At 47.0% G+C, this 16,121-nt stretch overlaps 1 protein-coding gene and 1 pseudogene across 1 annotated transcript in view; one reads left to right on the forward strand and one right to left on the reverse strand.

The window, feature by feature from the left end:
• The window catches only part of TMEM178B (transmembrane protein 178B), a 305,165-nt gene that overhangs the window by 217,487 nt on the left and 71,557 nt on the right, over positions 1-16,121 (reverse strand). The window lies entirely within an intron of this gene.
• LOC120601428 (uncharacterized) lies at positions 6,600-6,718 on the forward strand (annotated as a pseudogene).

Raw genomic sequence — 16,121 nt, forward strand, 5'->3', positions numbered from 1 at the left:
GCACTGGTCCAAGCCCAGATGAAATCTCTCACGTTTTAACTTTCTAGAAATGCTGCCCAACATTCCTCCTCCCAATCGAAACAACAAAGCCTCACTGAGTTGGAAAGCACTGAGGTTTAGTAGAAGCCGGGGAAAGGCAGCTTTCAGACAATGCTGCTGGGAGTATAAATTGTTACAAACACTTGACGGAACCAAGTAGACTGGAAATGTTTATGCCCTATGGCAAAAAATCACATCCCATAAACAAACTCCTACTGTGTGCATGAGGAGAACTGTACCAGGATGTTCAAGCAAATGCTTACAAAAAAGAGTGAAAACCTAAAGGTCCATTGATCAGGAGACAGAAGAATAAAAGGTGGTTATATTATACCATAGTTTAAACAAATGAACTAGAACTGTGCATAACAGAAACAGAAAAACAGCTCAAAAATATGTTGAATGAAAACAGAACCGTAGATTGATACAGAAAAGTCCAAACATACTGTAGGTATTTTAGATTTTTTTTCTTCCACAAAATATAGTCTCTTGGGACCCAATGAGAAAGAACACAATCACTTCTGGAGGAGGAATTCACTCATCACTCCCTTAATAAAATCAAAGCCACATTATCCAAGTTTTAATGGTAGGTGAAGCTCCATGAGGGCCCTGGCTCACCCCCGACCGGTTTCTCCCAGGAGCTGCTCACTAACCTCATCTCCGCTCTGCACACACAGGGGCCAGCCCTACGGGTAGATGAAAGAGACAGACACAGGAAAGCACAAGGGAACACAAGAGATGGTGAGTGCTACATGGTGCCAGGGGAGCGAATCAGAGACCACAGAAGGCTTAGGACATCAGGGAAGGCTAATGGAGGAAGGAGCACTATATATATTCTTCAGCTTGGAGGAACGGGGAATATGGAGGAAGAGGTAGCCTGAGGCCAGCCCACATGTGAGCAGTCTGCAGCTAACTCAACGAGAAACGGACGCCTCCAGAGCCAGAGCTGGCTGGATCCACCGGGGGCCATTCGGGCTGGTGGCAGAGCACTGGGGGAGAACTCAGGCAGGGGGCTGCTGCGCTTGTCCAGGACCAAAATGGGGTGCGAGTATGACTGGAGTCATGACAGAGAGGACACTTATGGAGCCCGTGGCCTACGCTGGCTTCCTGGGCCCTTGGACTGGACCTGCCCCTTGCCAGGACAGGCACAGCATCATTCTCCCTGCATCCTGGGTGGGCACATCTGCTGGAGCTGAGTCAAACAGCTGCTCCAGCTTTCAGAGAACAGGAGCGAAGAGGCAGCGAGCAGGTGCCCTCTGGAAACCCAGGCATCCAGTGAGTGAGCCGAGAGGAGCAAGTCGTCCTAAGAGTATCTCACTTCTTGAAAGACTGCCCACCTCCTCCCTAGGTGAGTGAGCATCGCTCTGGGCCCCTCAGAGTTTGAATCCAGTGCTCCACTGAGACCAGCAGCCGGCACGCAGAAGCAGACCAAGAGGAGGGAGACAGATGGCTGTCTCTCACCTGGTTGGCGAGGCCTCTGGGAGCCACTGCATTCACTACAATGAGACAGAACTGGTGCAGCATTGGCCTGGCAGGGAGCTTTCCGAAGGGACTCAGGAGCCAGAAAGCAGAGCCAAGAGCAGAAGCGCCCCGAGGAGGGGCTGGAGGTGGGGGAACCTGGGGCAGATCTGCATTATCAGAGAGGCAGCCTCCAAGGGCAGGGTGGAGATGGAATGGTTAAAAGAGGGGACATGGGCAGCTAATATTGGACAGATTTCCACTCCACTCACGTACATTTTTCTTGTTTATAGAAGATGAAATACATCAATTTTTTAATAAAGATAAATATCAAATAGTAAGATGTTACCCCCCGGGGAGTTAGTGCCCCCAAATGCACATTGCGGATTTGTTTTTGGAATAGAGAGGGACCCTAAGGAGCTTCGTGTTTGAGAGCAGGTATAAAGCAACTGGAGTCTGAACTACTGAGACAGACACTGAAATAAACACCTGAAGATGAAGACTGCTACCTGAGGGGGCCCCATCCTCTCCTCTCTCTGGTCCAAGTTGCAGCGGCCCCGAGTGCTCCCAGAATATCTATGTCAGTGCTTCCTTCTGCTGGACTAGCCTCTCCCGTCTCTCCCTTCCCTGGGTAATGTCACCTATGCCCCGCCCCACACACACACTCTAACAGCCTGTCTCTAGCTGTTCTAGTCTTAGCTGATCTCAGTCCCTCCCTGCTGCCTCTCCCCTCTCCACGGGCTACTTGACTCTCCCTACTGCCTAACTGGTGACAGAGAAACTGGACCAGAATTCAGAAAGTCCGGGGTCAACCCAAACAAATGGGGATTTAATATATAGTATGCATCCGTTTGCTCAGGCTGCCATAACAAAATATCACAGACTGTGTGGCTTAAATAACAGACATTTATTTCTCACAATCTGGAAACCAAAAGTCCAAGATCAAGGTGCCAGGCTGGTTTCTGATGAGACCTCTCCTCCTGGCTGCCTTCTCGCTATGTCCTCACATGGCCTTCCTCTGTGGCACACAGAGAGAGATCTCTGGGGTCTTTTCCTCTTCTTACAAGGACACTGGGTCTATTCGATTAGGGAGCCATCTTTAATGACCTCATTTAACCTTAGCTACCTCCTAAAGACTGTATCTCCAAATACAGTCATATTGGAAGACAGGGCTTCGACATGTGATTCTGGGGGTGACACAATTCTGTCCATAGCACAGTAATAGCAGCATCTCAGAGCAGTAGGGAAAGATGATTTATTCAATAAACAGTATTTGGAAAACTGGATAACCTTCTGGGGAAAAAATATGATGGCATATTTTCCATCTTAATCCAGAATAAATTCCAAATAGATCAAATATTGGCTTGGAAAAAAGACTTAGGAAACAAAAGTATTGGAATTAACCATGAGAAAACATTTTTGGAGCCTTAGAGGGAGAAAGCTTTCAAAACTATAATGCAAAGTCCATAAAAGAAAATACTGATAAATTTGACTACATAAAAATACAAAATTTCCACAGAGAGCAATGCCCACTACAAGCAAAATCAAAAGACAAATAGAGCGAAATATTTACAATTCATATCGCAAAGGACTAATTTCTCTCACATAAAAAGCAGCCACATGTTGAGAAGACAAAGACCAACGACACAATTTAAAAATGAGCAAAAGATATGAACAGACAGTTCATGGCAGTACGATGTACCCTAAACATATGAAAAGTTGCCTAAGAGCACTCAAAATAAGAAAATGACAAATTAAATCTACACCGAGATGCCATTTTCAACTGCCGCTCTGGCAGAGGTCCGGAAGTTTGAACACGTCGTGAGGTGGTGGGGTGTGGGTAAGCACACTCCAACAGGCTGCTGTCAGAGTGCGAATTTTGTAAATTTGTAAACCTCTCTGGAGGGCAATTCATCAATATCTCTCAAAATTAGAAAGGCTCAACTTGACCCAGAAATTACACTTTTAGTGATTTATCTGAAAAATGCAGTCTCACAGGTGTGAAATAACATAAATGCAAGGTTATTCATCGCCACTTTGCTTGTAAGAGCGACCTAAATTTCCATCAATAGGCAACGGGTTAAATAAATTATGCTGTATCTAACACAACGGGAGGTGATGCAGCATTTTTAAAAAAGACAAAACTCTCTGTAAACTGATATGGAAAGACTTATGAAACGAATTAAGTGAAAACAAGCAAGGTGCAGAACAGCATGTGATATATACTACATTTATTTATGTAAAAAGGAGAAGATGATGATATAGATGTATAGGTATGTGCTTGCACATGCATAAACATCTCGGGAAGGAAACTAGTAATATTAGTTGTCTAGGGAAGGATAACTGGGAGGTATGCAAAATGAAAGGGAAAGAAATGTTCCTCGTATATCCTTTTATACTTTAAAATGTTGAATCATGTGAATGTATTCCCAGTACCAAAAAAAAATAGTCAATTATCATGCTAGAAACAAAACGAGGCAAAGTAAGATCATAAAAAAGCAAGTCGGGCTCTGGCCAGCATGGTTTTGAGGCCATCACGTCCCCTCTCTGAACTGTAGATTCTGATCCCGACCCTTCTGACCTCCACATCACTGCCGCAGGGCACTCAGTATCCTCAGTGGATGCCTTTGAGACAGCGTCCAGAGCCCTCCTCTCCCTACAACTTGGGACACCCCTCTCTAAACCCCAAAGCGGTGCTGACCCTTCCCAGAAAGACTTTAGAATGGCTAACACAGACGGTAGGGGAGCCGATGGCCACCCAGAGCCAGGCTCAGGTTGGGTCAGAGGCCGGCCCTGCCATTCCCACCGCTAACTCTGCCGTGAGTTTGCAACCCAGTCCTGCGTTATCCTCCAATGACTGGGGCCTGGCAGCGATGGCCACTTAAATCACCAGCCCCTCCCAAACTGAGGGTTCTACCTTCCCCTTGCCCGGACGAGCGGCTGCACCCCTGGCCCTGCGTGAGCCTCCCGTGCACTGACCCAGGTACACGGCCTGCCCCAAAGTTCCTGCTGCCCTGCCTGCCTGCCTGCCGACCTGGATGTCCCTCCCACTGGCAGGGCTGGCCCATTTGCTCCTGGCGCCAGCGTGCCCTGGAAGGGCTTCCTCCACACCTTGTGTTAGTGGCTGCCCCCTGGGGCCCCCTCCCACTGCTCGGGAGAACTCTGCCTTCACTTATGTGCCTCTCGTGGCCAACTCGTCAGAACTTTGCTCCTAGAAACAGCTCTTTGAGTCTTGCCTTCATCTATGTTCTAGTACATTGTAGTGAGGATTCTCTCTTGCCATTTAATGTTCACTCCAGGTTCCATTATAACAGCTCAGAAAACCTCTTGTGAAGCCCTCGGCAAGCTCAGGCACCACCACTGCTAGAAGCTGAAATGCCACTTCGCTGTGGACCTCCAGACCCATGCTGGCTCCACCACCCTCTCCCAAAGTGTACGGCAACCTCCTTGGTTTGGACTTGAGTCCTTGTCAATTAATCAACACTAGGCCACGTGGCCCTGGACCTCCTCCAGTGGCAGGATTCAGGGACACCTTTCAGCTTGGTATTACCAACAAATAACTTCGGCTGTTTGCATGGTTTCCCGGGTCTGGGCAAGTACGTGACCTTGACTCTCACTAGGCTTATCTTCGAGCCACAGCACATCCTGGAATTTCGAAGCAGCCTGTAATTTTGGTGTGTCCTCTTTTGTACTTCAAGGTCACAGTCACCAGCACAGAGCAATCAGCTCTCAGATGACTGTCTTAATGGATGTTGGTTGCAGCTTATCCCAACTAGAACGTAAGGCTATTTCTTTTTATCTCCCCGTAACACCTAGGGAAGCACGATGCTCTGCAAATAGATATGTATATGACGGATGAGGAAAAAGATGTGGGACTATCGTGCAGATCTCTCCATTTCTCCCTGACTCAGTTTCACATGGAAAATGAAGGCAGAAACACCTACCTCGCAGGGCTGTTGTGAAGATCTAATGAGTTCACGTGTATGAAGCTGCAGCTTTGGCCACTACGCACAACACAGGGGCTGTACGAACGAATGTACTGAGAGTCATTTTATAAACATATTATCAAAAGAAATATTTCTAGAAGGTACAGGTTCCATGCTATCCAAGTGAGCTTCCAATGCTCCCACATACTAGATTCTTGGCGACTATTTAAAGATGCTCAGAGGCAAGAGCCCTGACGAGAGGCCATGTTGTCAGCAGTGGCCCCGGTGAGGCCACATGCTGTCCACTGGAATCGAGAGAACCGTCTTCGCGACAGTTCTCACGGTCCCATCTCCCGGAGGCCAGTGACATCCTGCCTGGGAAGCCTGGCCCATCCAAACTCTCCTCTAAGAGAATGTGCTTCGCCAGCTGTTCCTGCTGCTTAAACAGCCACACCATGAACCATGTGACCTCCGACCCCCGCCTGAGACGGGGCCAGGGCTGGGCACCAGCCTCCCATGACAGGGCCCAGCACAAGATGCTGAACTAGGCCAATAAAATCCTCCCTCAAATGATACCAGAAACACTGAAAGAACGCAGCTGAAGTTGAAAAGGTGTCATAAGGTTAAACTACTACCAAAGAAAATAAAATAAACAAAATAAAGTGTAGGTTAGAGTCAGGAGAGAGACAGGGCCAGGGGAAGCTGGGTAGAAAGAGCAGACGAGGAGGGAGAAGAAGAGGCCCCAAGAGGGAGGGCAGGGTCCGGGGCTGGCCCAGGGCCTCGGTTTCCCAGGGAACAACACGGTCAGGTGCAGCCTCTCGGGCACCCACTCTACCTGGGTAAGCTCTGTGGGTCCTCTGCAGTCAAGCCAGCCCGACTAGAAAACTCCCGGTACCTGAAAAGGCCTCCGTCTTCCAAAACGCGGCTCCTTCCCTGGACCGTGGCACCTACCTGACCCCTCGAGGACCAGCTCTGGTTTCCTGCCCATGATCTTGACTCTCTGACCACGAACTGAACCTGTCACCCTGACTCACTGATAATGGGTTTCTCCCCACCCAAACCCTGTTTTTCCTTTTTTATAGTATCAAGTCACTGTGGGCAAGGAAAAAAAAACAAGTTATCAAGGATCTAAAAGATTTCAAGAAACTGAAGTTTCAAATGGAAAGAATTCCCAGGACAGTGTACAGCCATGCCACCCTGAACAAGCCCAATCCCGTCTGATCTCGGAAGCTAAGCAGGGTCAGGCCTGGTTAGTACTTGGATGGGAGACCACCTAGGAAGACCAGGTGCTGTAGGCGTAAAAAATAAAAATTAAGAGATTGTAAACTGACAACGTCCTTGTAATCTGTGAGGTCAACCAAGGTTGCCTCGCCTAAAAATTAAAAAAAAAAATTCCCAGGAGAAGCTGATCAAAGACCAAAGTCCACATTAATGTCATAATTAAGACCATCTTTGGAGCCCTGCCCTGAATGAGGTGCTAAGCATCAGCTTCCCAAGAGTCTGGACTAACAGCCTGAGCCGTGACCGCCTGGGGCTGCAGACCTATCTGGGTACGGGAGGATCAGTGGGGCGGCTGCAGCTCCAGGCACAAGAGGCTGGGATTGGAATTCAGAGCATCTGCAGTCCAGTGTCTGGATTACCTGTCTCTTCCCCTTCATGAGCCTCCCAGATGTTTCCTTGCACCAGGGACCAACGAGACCGCTGGGAAAATATTTGTCCTGAGGGAAGGGTCACTATGCACAAGCTTTGTCCAAGGGCCACGGATCAGAGTGTGTGTATGGGAGGGGGGCGGGGGCGTGATTCCAAATGCAGCAGGATGTGCCGCTCTGGAGCCCCCAGACCCCTGGCTCCAGGGACTTGCGCCAGAGCCCTGGGGAAGAAATGTTTAACCGAGTAAACGAAAGGGCCAACTGCCAAACGTCCTGATAAGACATTGCCCGGCACATGAGGCAGCTCCGACGGTAACTAACAAAACAGAAGGAGTGATTTTTTCCCTCATAAAACGACCACCCAGAGCCAGGCTTCTAGCAGGCCAGGGTACACCAGCAAGCCAGACTAGCCTGTGTCTGGAGCCGAATGGAAGAGCAGAGGCTCCCACCGTCAGATGTGGGAAGCAGCAGGAGACCCTAGCAGTGCAAGCAGGAGAAGCAAGGGCAGGAGTCACTGGCAGAGAGGACAGGGTCCTGACACATTCTGAAGGAGGCATCGGGACCCTTCAGGTAGCCAAGGGGCAAGAACATTCGGAAATATACATGAGACAGCCCCGGTGACTTCCTGAATCCGCTGGAATTTGAGGGTCTCTAAAGAACAACAGTGGGGGGAGAAAGACAGTGAAAATCAGGACAAGCTGACGCATGCCTAAAACCTAAACGAGGACAATAACGCGACTGCAGCCCTGGCACGCACTCCGACCTAGTAAATTCAGTCAACAAACGCTTACTAAGCAACTGTGCAAGATGACGAAGGACCTGTGCCCTCCAGACTCTCACTGTATAACCTGTGTCCCAACAAACTGCCGTTCTCACTAGTAACCGTTAATAGTCTGTGAGAGAGAAGAATCCCCCCACTCCCAAGAAATTCACGAAGAACGTCTCTTCTTTGGTAAAAATCCTCCAAGCAAAGGAAAGAGTTTCTAAGAAGCATCAGTGATAGGAGCCCATCTGAGAGAGTTACCCACTGGACGCCAGTCCCACAGGGGACTGATTTCAGCTTGCCGGGCTAACTCCACCACGGGCCGGCCCACAGGACAAGCCCACCACCCTCGCTCGGAACCTGCTACTTCCAGGAAAGGCTCTTGTCTCAGAAAGGGCATAATCTTACATGTGCTCACAATTACCCATCATGCATCTCATCGGGTATCGGGCACTGTAATAGGTACAGGCTGAGAAAATAAAACGCGGTCTCCACAGTTCACACTGTGATGGGGGAGCAGAAAGGAGGAGGTGGGGGTGGTGGAAGCCGGAAATCAAGTATAAGGAAATACCACATCGATAAACAAGAACTATGTGGTGACAAACACATCAATGGTTAGGATACAAGTAGGTGCTTCTAAATTGTCTGCCATCAGAAAATGATACTTATTAACATTACTAATGTACTCAACCAATTACTTTTTTCGTAGGTGACACAAGGAAAAATTCCAATCCCAGACCTGTTAGAAGAATGAAAAGTTCTAACTTAATAAAAGCACGACTTTTTAGCATTTACCAAGTTAAATCCATGTGCATTTTCAACAATTACGGGCAAAGCCAAGGGCCTGGAACGTGAGCGTGAACGCATGGACGGCAGGGTGATGTGTGAAGGCTGCCAAAGGTTAAGAGCTGCTTTCTCACACCCTTGGTTCCTCTAACCCCAAGCTGTTGAGAGATTTAAGGTCTGGGAAGAGATCGGCAAGGACATAGTACTTAACGCTGAGGCCCTGTGACTTACAATTTGTCGTGACTTAGAGTCAACGTTGTTTTTGTGAGGAATTTTAGCCAGATAAAGTACACTACAGCTTATTCGTTTAAATCCATGTCATTCTCCAGTAAAAAGCTCTGAAGAGTAACAAAATTCAGGCCTTGACATCATTAGACATCACCTTTGACATCAGGCCTATTATTGCACTGATTTTCGTCCATGCCTTGATGGACACTTCAACATGCTGACCGCTCAACACCAATGTCCACATCATCCTTCCTGTTGGTTTCTCCCACTAATTCTTCCCAGCCAGGTGACCCACTTCACTTCTCAAAATCCAGGATGCAATCGCCCAGAGGATTCCAAATACAACATGCCCTAGAACTGGACCTAAGCCCAGTAGGAAGAGTCTAAAAATCTTCCCGGATGCACATAATGTGTCCTTCATTGCAAAGGTCTTCTCAGTCATGGTGTCCTGAGGTCACATGCCAGCAGGCATTTGCCTGGATCCAAATCCCTAACTTCCCAGACCCCTAATTCCTACTTCCTAACTTCCTCTTGTGTCATAATTATTGTAGGTCCAGCTTCAAGGCACAAGGACTTCAAATATAAGCTAAGAGGGAAGCGTGTACAACTAGGAATAAGTAGGCCTGGGTAAGGACAACCCAACTCAAGGGTTAGCCCTGAATGAGGATGCCCGACAGTCTAAATATCAGCGTTTCAAGAGGTCCATGCTGGTGGGTGGACTCTGGCAGCAGGACCCTGTGGGTCAAGATGAGCCTCCTAGTTGGGCATTCGGAAGCATCACGATTCTAGGGAGGGAGTGGTAGATCACAGAAAGACTCAGCACCCAGGGAGGAAGACTTGGGAAGAGTTTTAGGAAATTAGAAGAGTTTTAGGAGGGATTCGGTTTTGCGTGATGAGATTCAAGGGCCAGACTCCAGGTTCAGTGACAGAAGACGAGCACACATGCCTTTGGCTCCTGGTCCCAGCCCCTGGCTGTGAACCTAAACTGTCACTGCAGATGTGAAGTGGCAGAGACACATTCACATGCAAAGAAAAGCAATACTAGTGGGTAGCACCCTTGCAGAACTAGAATGCAGGATGCAATCGCCCAGCCTGCTTGCCTCAGGAACTTCCTCTTCCTCCAGGAAGCCAGTGTACGCTGGGCCACCTCTACAGCCAGCCGGCCTCCATCAACCCTTCCCTAGCCAGCCTCTCTACATTGGTCACCCCCATATTGTATATTCCCACTGTTCGTACCATATCATGAGCTGCAAAAAACATGTATCGAGAACTTACTGTGTTAAGGCCTCAAAGAGCTTACAACCTACACATTTAAAGATGTATTTATTAGCACGTCATTGTGATGACACAAACTTGCCTTTGTTTCTGATCTCTGGCTATTTTATATACCTAATTTTGTATCTAAAATGGAATGTGAATTCACTAGGGAAAGGCTCACACCTTCCGTAGCTTTTGAATTCTCACCAACCTACCCATGCAGTTCCCTATCACACTTGGTACACAAGGGAGAAAGAGATATTGGTGGGATTTTCCTCATTTGGAGCCTTTTGAAATGAGAATCAGCAGCGACAGAGGGCAGGGCACAAGAAAGCCTAGAATTTTACAGTTGGAAGTGACCTTAGAGATATCTGGTCACATCCCTCATTTCACAGATAAGGAAACTAAGAATCAGAAGAATCAAGGCGACCAGTCAAACAACTAGTACCTAGTAATTATGCAGTATGGGAACCAATGGAGACACCACTGTCCTCTGCCAGCTGATACTGAAAATATCATTTCATAATACTTCAGATAGATCCTGAAAGATAATACTTCAAATAGAACCCATCACATGAATTTGAATACATCGCGGTGAAAAACTCCTCAAGTATGACCAAGTCTAATACAAGCCCGATTTGACACAGTGAGTCTAGCACTGGGGTCTTACTTTGGTCGCCCTGAAAGTGACTGAGGGAAGCAGGAGAGGGTGGCATGGTAGAGAACGGGGGACAAGGCTGGAAGACGTGTCATGCCTTTGCATATATTTGTATTTAATTTAAACTCTTCGCCAATTCTCTTCTTCTACCATCGTGACATATTGATAAGCACAAAGAATAAGGAAAAACACCTCGCTATACTGCTTCGAAGGCTTTACTCGTGGAGAGTAAAGAACCACCAGCCATTTATAGCCTACGTTAGTTTAATGAGATTGATTTCGTCTCATGCGTGGGCTGAGACAGGAGGACTGCCGGAGGAGCACGGAAGCACGAGGCACGGACAGAGGTGCCGGCCTGGGCGGATGTACAGGAGGGGCACTGGACCATGCAAGCAAGGCCGAGAGAGACAGAAGGGACCGGTGGGAGAAGGTTACAGAAGGGAAAGTCAAGTGCATTACAGACTAAATGAGGCAAAATCAAACTTCATCTCCTTTGCAGCAAAGCCAAGGGTCGGCGTGGCCCTGGGCGCTCACGCGGCCCTGGGGGCAGAGGACACCTGTCCAGGGTGGCCTGCCCTGACACTGGTATTAAAAAGGCACTCCCTCTGCTTCGGCCTTAATACTGCCCTGTCCTGAACCACTTAAATCCCACTCCATGCAGCCCTTTCTCTTTGAAAGGTCATTTTAAATTCTAAATATTGTCAAATAGAACCTGAACTGCAACTATTTCCCTAGACCTAATCTTTTGCTGTCAGCAAATTCAGAGTGAAAAAAAAATCAATAAAGGGATTAGCTGCGAGTGACATTGCATATTACAGCAGTGGTACATCGTGTCCAGGATGAAGGGCTTGCCAGCTGACTAACATTATGCAACCATTTCAGATGATGACTTTCTGTCACCCTCTCTTAAAAGGAAAAAAATTAATTAAACAAAATGCCTTTTTTTTTCAAAAATTTTTCCACTTGGCAAAATCTGCCACTACTTTGCCTGAATGAATATTAACCCTTTAGAGCAGGTATTAATTTTTATAATATCTTATGTTGATATAGCTTTGAATTTAAGAAACTAAATTCTTAAAGTATTGGGAGCTGGGCTGAAGGAGAGTGTTGTCATCCAAATTACAGAGAATTTAGGCAAATCCCAGCAAGAATATCTAGATCCTCAGCTTTCCAGTCTGCAGTCTTACTGTCTAGACCAGAGTTCTGAGTTTGACTTCGAAGGCGAGCCCACAAAATCAGTGGACCTCTTGCAATTACATCCCAACTATCCAAAGGTTACTTATAAAGCGATCTCTACGAAGCAAAAGCCAGCTGAGAACCCAAAATTAAGTGAGAAAAGGTCTGTGGGCAGACCTAAACGCCCACACACATGAAGTACACATTCCTTCTCAAAGCAACGGCCCACGGGCCTTCATTCAGAGCCTGCTGCTGCTTCCTTTGGACAAAAATTCTAACAGGAGAAATTCAGGAAATTATAACAAAAAAGAACTACTGCTAAAAGCAGGCAAACTAACAGTAGCCAAGAGGTTGTCAGCTAACATCAGTGTAGGACACAGGGACACAAAATGAAGACATAAGGTGTCAAAAGCCAGAGTAACTTGGGACCATTTAGAGTAGGGGCAAGCTGCCCAACAACCCTTGGGACATAATTGTATTGAAACGAAATACAATACTTGACCTTATGATGATGACAGTGTATCACCGACAATCTCTTAAAGAATGACTGGTACAAGTGAGCCATTTAAGAAGAAAGAAAATTCTATAATCGATTCTATAGTTATTTCCATTAAAATTGTTTTAAGCTTTAAGTTTTAACACAAAGCCTAAGTAATCTAGAAATCTAACCTTCATAGTTCAGTTCATACCTCAATAATTGCAGAAGAAACGATTAGGAATTATTTAAGTAAAGAGTACTAAAATGTCTATGCTCCTATGATCCAGATGCATAATTTCTTTCTGATAATTAATGATTTAAAAGAGAATATCTCCACTAGAATTTTTTCAAAGCCTAATCTACCCATTCAGTTTCACAGGAAATGCTTCTGTGATGGAGAACTTGACGATGAAAAGGTAGGAGTCTCTGCCCCTTGTTGTGTGAGTTGGTGCCAAACACATTGCCGGGCCCATTAACTATGAATCTGCTTTCCACCTACGGATGGAGCTGACGGAAAAGGAAGGAGTGAGAGTTCTTATTAAAAGCCAAAGACTTAACACGGGAATAGCCAGCGCGTGACACAGATGACACCAGCACCTCCCCCGCCCCCGCCCCAGCCACAGGAAGCACAGCTAACTGTCCAGCATTTATGAGACTTCCAAACCCTGCCCTCGACACAAATTCAGGCACCCACTAGAGTTGACCTTCAGAAGAAAATTATTCCAGGCCTAGGTCATTGTTATATGGCCTCATATTAGATTTACATGTTGTCACAGTTGTGTTTCACATGAAATAAGCATTCTTTGGTAGCTCCACTACCAAACACTGCTCAAACACGACCACGGTCCCACTTAAAGATCTGACCCAAATACCCCTCCTCAATGAAGCCTCCCCAGACTCTCAGGGGAAAGGGTTGAGAGCGCCAGTAAGAGATTAGTTCCATTTAGTTTCCGTAACATGTTGTATACTTCATTCGACTCAATCAGGAAACACTGTGCATCTACCCCCTGTTAGGTGTGGTGCCAGGCACTGGAGCTACAAATGCATATACGACATGGGTCTTGCCTTCAAGGAGCTTACAGTCTACCTTACAGAATTTACCTCTGTTTTAAGTTCCTTAAGGGGAAAGTCTGTGTCATATTCATCTCTGGATCCCAGGGCCAAGTGCAATGTGCAAAAGTCTTCGGGACACTTAGCTGGCCACCCACACCAGGCCTTACAATCTGGACCTCAACAGCTAATTTTTGTGTGCGCGCACCTCCATAAATTTGTGCAGATCTCATCTATTACTATACCTCGAGAACGGTTTAACTAGGAACTAATGAGGAGAACAAAAGAACTAATTGAGAATGACTATTTTTGCTTTGGGATAGAACTTACACATAATTATGTACCGCAAACTAGAAGTACTACACCTCCAATGTCTAATGATCGCTAATTCCTCCTCCCTCGGCCGATGTGGCTCTAATTGCTGCCATTCTCATCCATTCCTGCTAAACCTTCTCAGGTCCTCCTCAGTGGCACCCTGCACTGCCGGGACGTAGTAGAGTCCGTATCGATCACTCCTAATGAGGTCCAAGACCACACCTGCCCCTCTCCTGGCTGCCGGCTCAGCACCACTCTCTCTGGTGAACTGCAGGGCCCCACCGCTCATCTTACTCTGTTCCACGGCCCCAAATCCTCTGGCCAGATCTGCTCAGCCTTAACTGTGGCAGCTAAGAGTCTTGCCAGCTTCGTTTCTGGTGTGAAAAAATAACTTCCAACTTAAGTTTATGCTGAAAATGTTCCCTGAAGGCCCTCATCATGGGCAGAGACACGAAGTCTGGAACTTTCTATGTAACACCATTCATAACCTTCCTGGTAGCAACAAATCAGGGGTTTTACCCTTTAGCCCGGTGCCTATCACTGTGGCTGACACCTAGCAGGCTCTCAGTAGACATTTGTGAATAGACAGGTAGATTATTGAAATTAAGTGAAATTGTGAAATAAACTATTTCATGTTCACTGTCCTGTGAGTTGGTATCCTGGTTCTGACTCTATAACCCCGATGAAAGTATTTAATCTCTATGTGCCTCAGTCTCCTCATCTGTAAAAGAGCAATATGGAATGTAGAGCATCAGTGGGAAGAAACAAGAAAACATAAAGCACCCCGCGCAGTGCCTGCAGCGCAGTAAGCACACATCAACAAAGGGGCGCGATCATCATGGCACAAGCCCGTAGTAAGTACCCAACAAATATTTGTCAAAAGTGCAAACACAGAGACTCCACCGAGAACTGCAGGCACAGACCTACCCCGCCCCCTGACCCATGCTCACACAAGTCCACACAGCCTTGTTCCACCGTTAACCCTCGACTCATCACTCCTTCTGAGGCACTATCCCCATCACTGGCTCTCCCGTGACATCCTGCCACCCTCTTCTGTAAGGGATTTGCAAACGTCACTCAGAAGGCAATATTAGGGGGACTGAGGCCAGCAAGTGCAGTTACGCACCCTGACCCAGAGTAAGTTGGGGGTGCAGGCTGAGTCAAGCCACAGTCTTAAAATGTCAAGGAGCAGAATATTTTAAAGATCCGAGTTCTAGTCCTAGCTCTATCACTTACCAACTAAGTGACCAGGGGCACGTTATTTAAGCTTCCAGACCATTTTCCAACTGATAAAATGGATTTAACACTAGTACCTACATCGTGGCATCATAACATGGATAAAATAAGGCCTGTAAAGTACTTAGAACAGAGTAGTATGGAAGACTAAAAAGTGAGGAGGGAAACTTCAAACGTGTGTTTTACATTTGGGTGGGTGGGTGGGAGTGTGTGTGTGTGTGTGTGTGTGTGTGTGTGTGTGTGTGAAGGGTGCACCTGTAATAACCACTGACTATTCGTACGTTGTAGGTTAATCGATCAGAGTGAACTAGAAAAAGCAGGGCATGTGACTTTGATTGACAGAGGAGGGCCGACTCTCCTATGCAGCTGGACATGTGAACTCCAGCCTTACCACCCTCCGCCTCCCCGCAGAAGCTATTCCACACGCTGCAGCATCTCCTATGCCTAACCGCTGTGTCAGGCCAGGAAGGGAGCCTAGCCCAGAAGTTTGGGGCCCAGCACAGCACTTCTGAGAGTACAGCTTGTCAGGGAAAGACAGCAGTTAAATGAAGGGCTGACCGACAGGACTGGTGTGGGATTGGTTCTATCTTAGGCATTTCCAGACCTTTCTCCATTAGCATATACACCTGCCCCTCATCCCACAATCTCCCGGGTACAGCTATGCATTGCATAGAATCCTTGCCATCTAGGGGGAACTTAGAGTCACCCCTCCTTCCCATCCTGGAGCATACAGAGCGGGGCGGGGGTTTCAGAGGCTCTCGGTTGCATCATCAGTAACAGCTTCCTTTTGTGTCATTTACAGAACAATTTCATCAGTTATATTGTTTGACCCTCATCACAACCCAGAAACAATCGATGATCCTCATTCTACAGATGAACAATAAATGGCATACTCAGGTTAAGTCACTTACCAGATCACAATCGAGAAAGAATTGAGAAGAATTGCAATGAAAAACACAAGGTTCAGTCAGCCATAAGGCTCTTCCTTCAAGGGACTCTAAGAATTACTTGTTATAATGGTGTAAAGGACTCCGTTCAGGGACAATTCAGGTCAAGAAAATGAACTCACACTTTGCTGAGGACAGGATCCATTAATACAACCATG

This window comes from Pteropus medius, unplaced genomic scaffold (assembly GCF_902729225.1).
Source record: "Pteropus medius unplaced genomic scaffold, Ma_sr-lr_union100, whole genome shotgun sequence".
NCBI classification, from domain to species: domain Eukaryota; kingdom Metazoa; phylum Chordata; class Mammalia; order Chiroptera; family Pteropodidae; genus Pteropus; species Pteropus medius.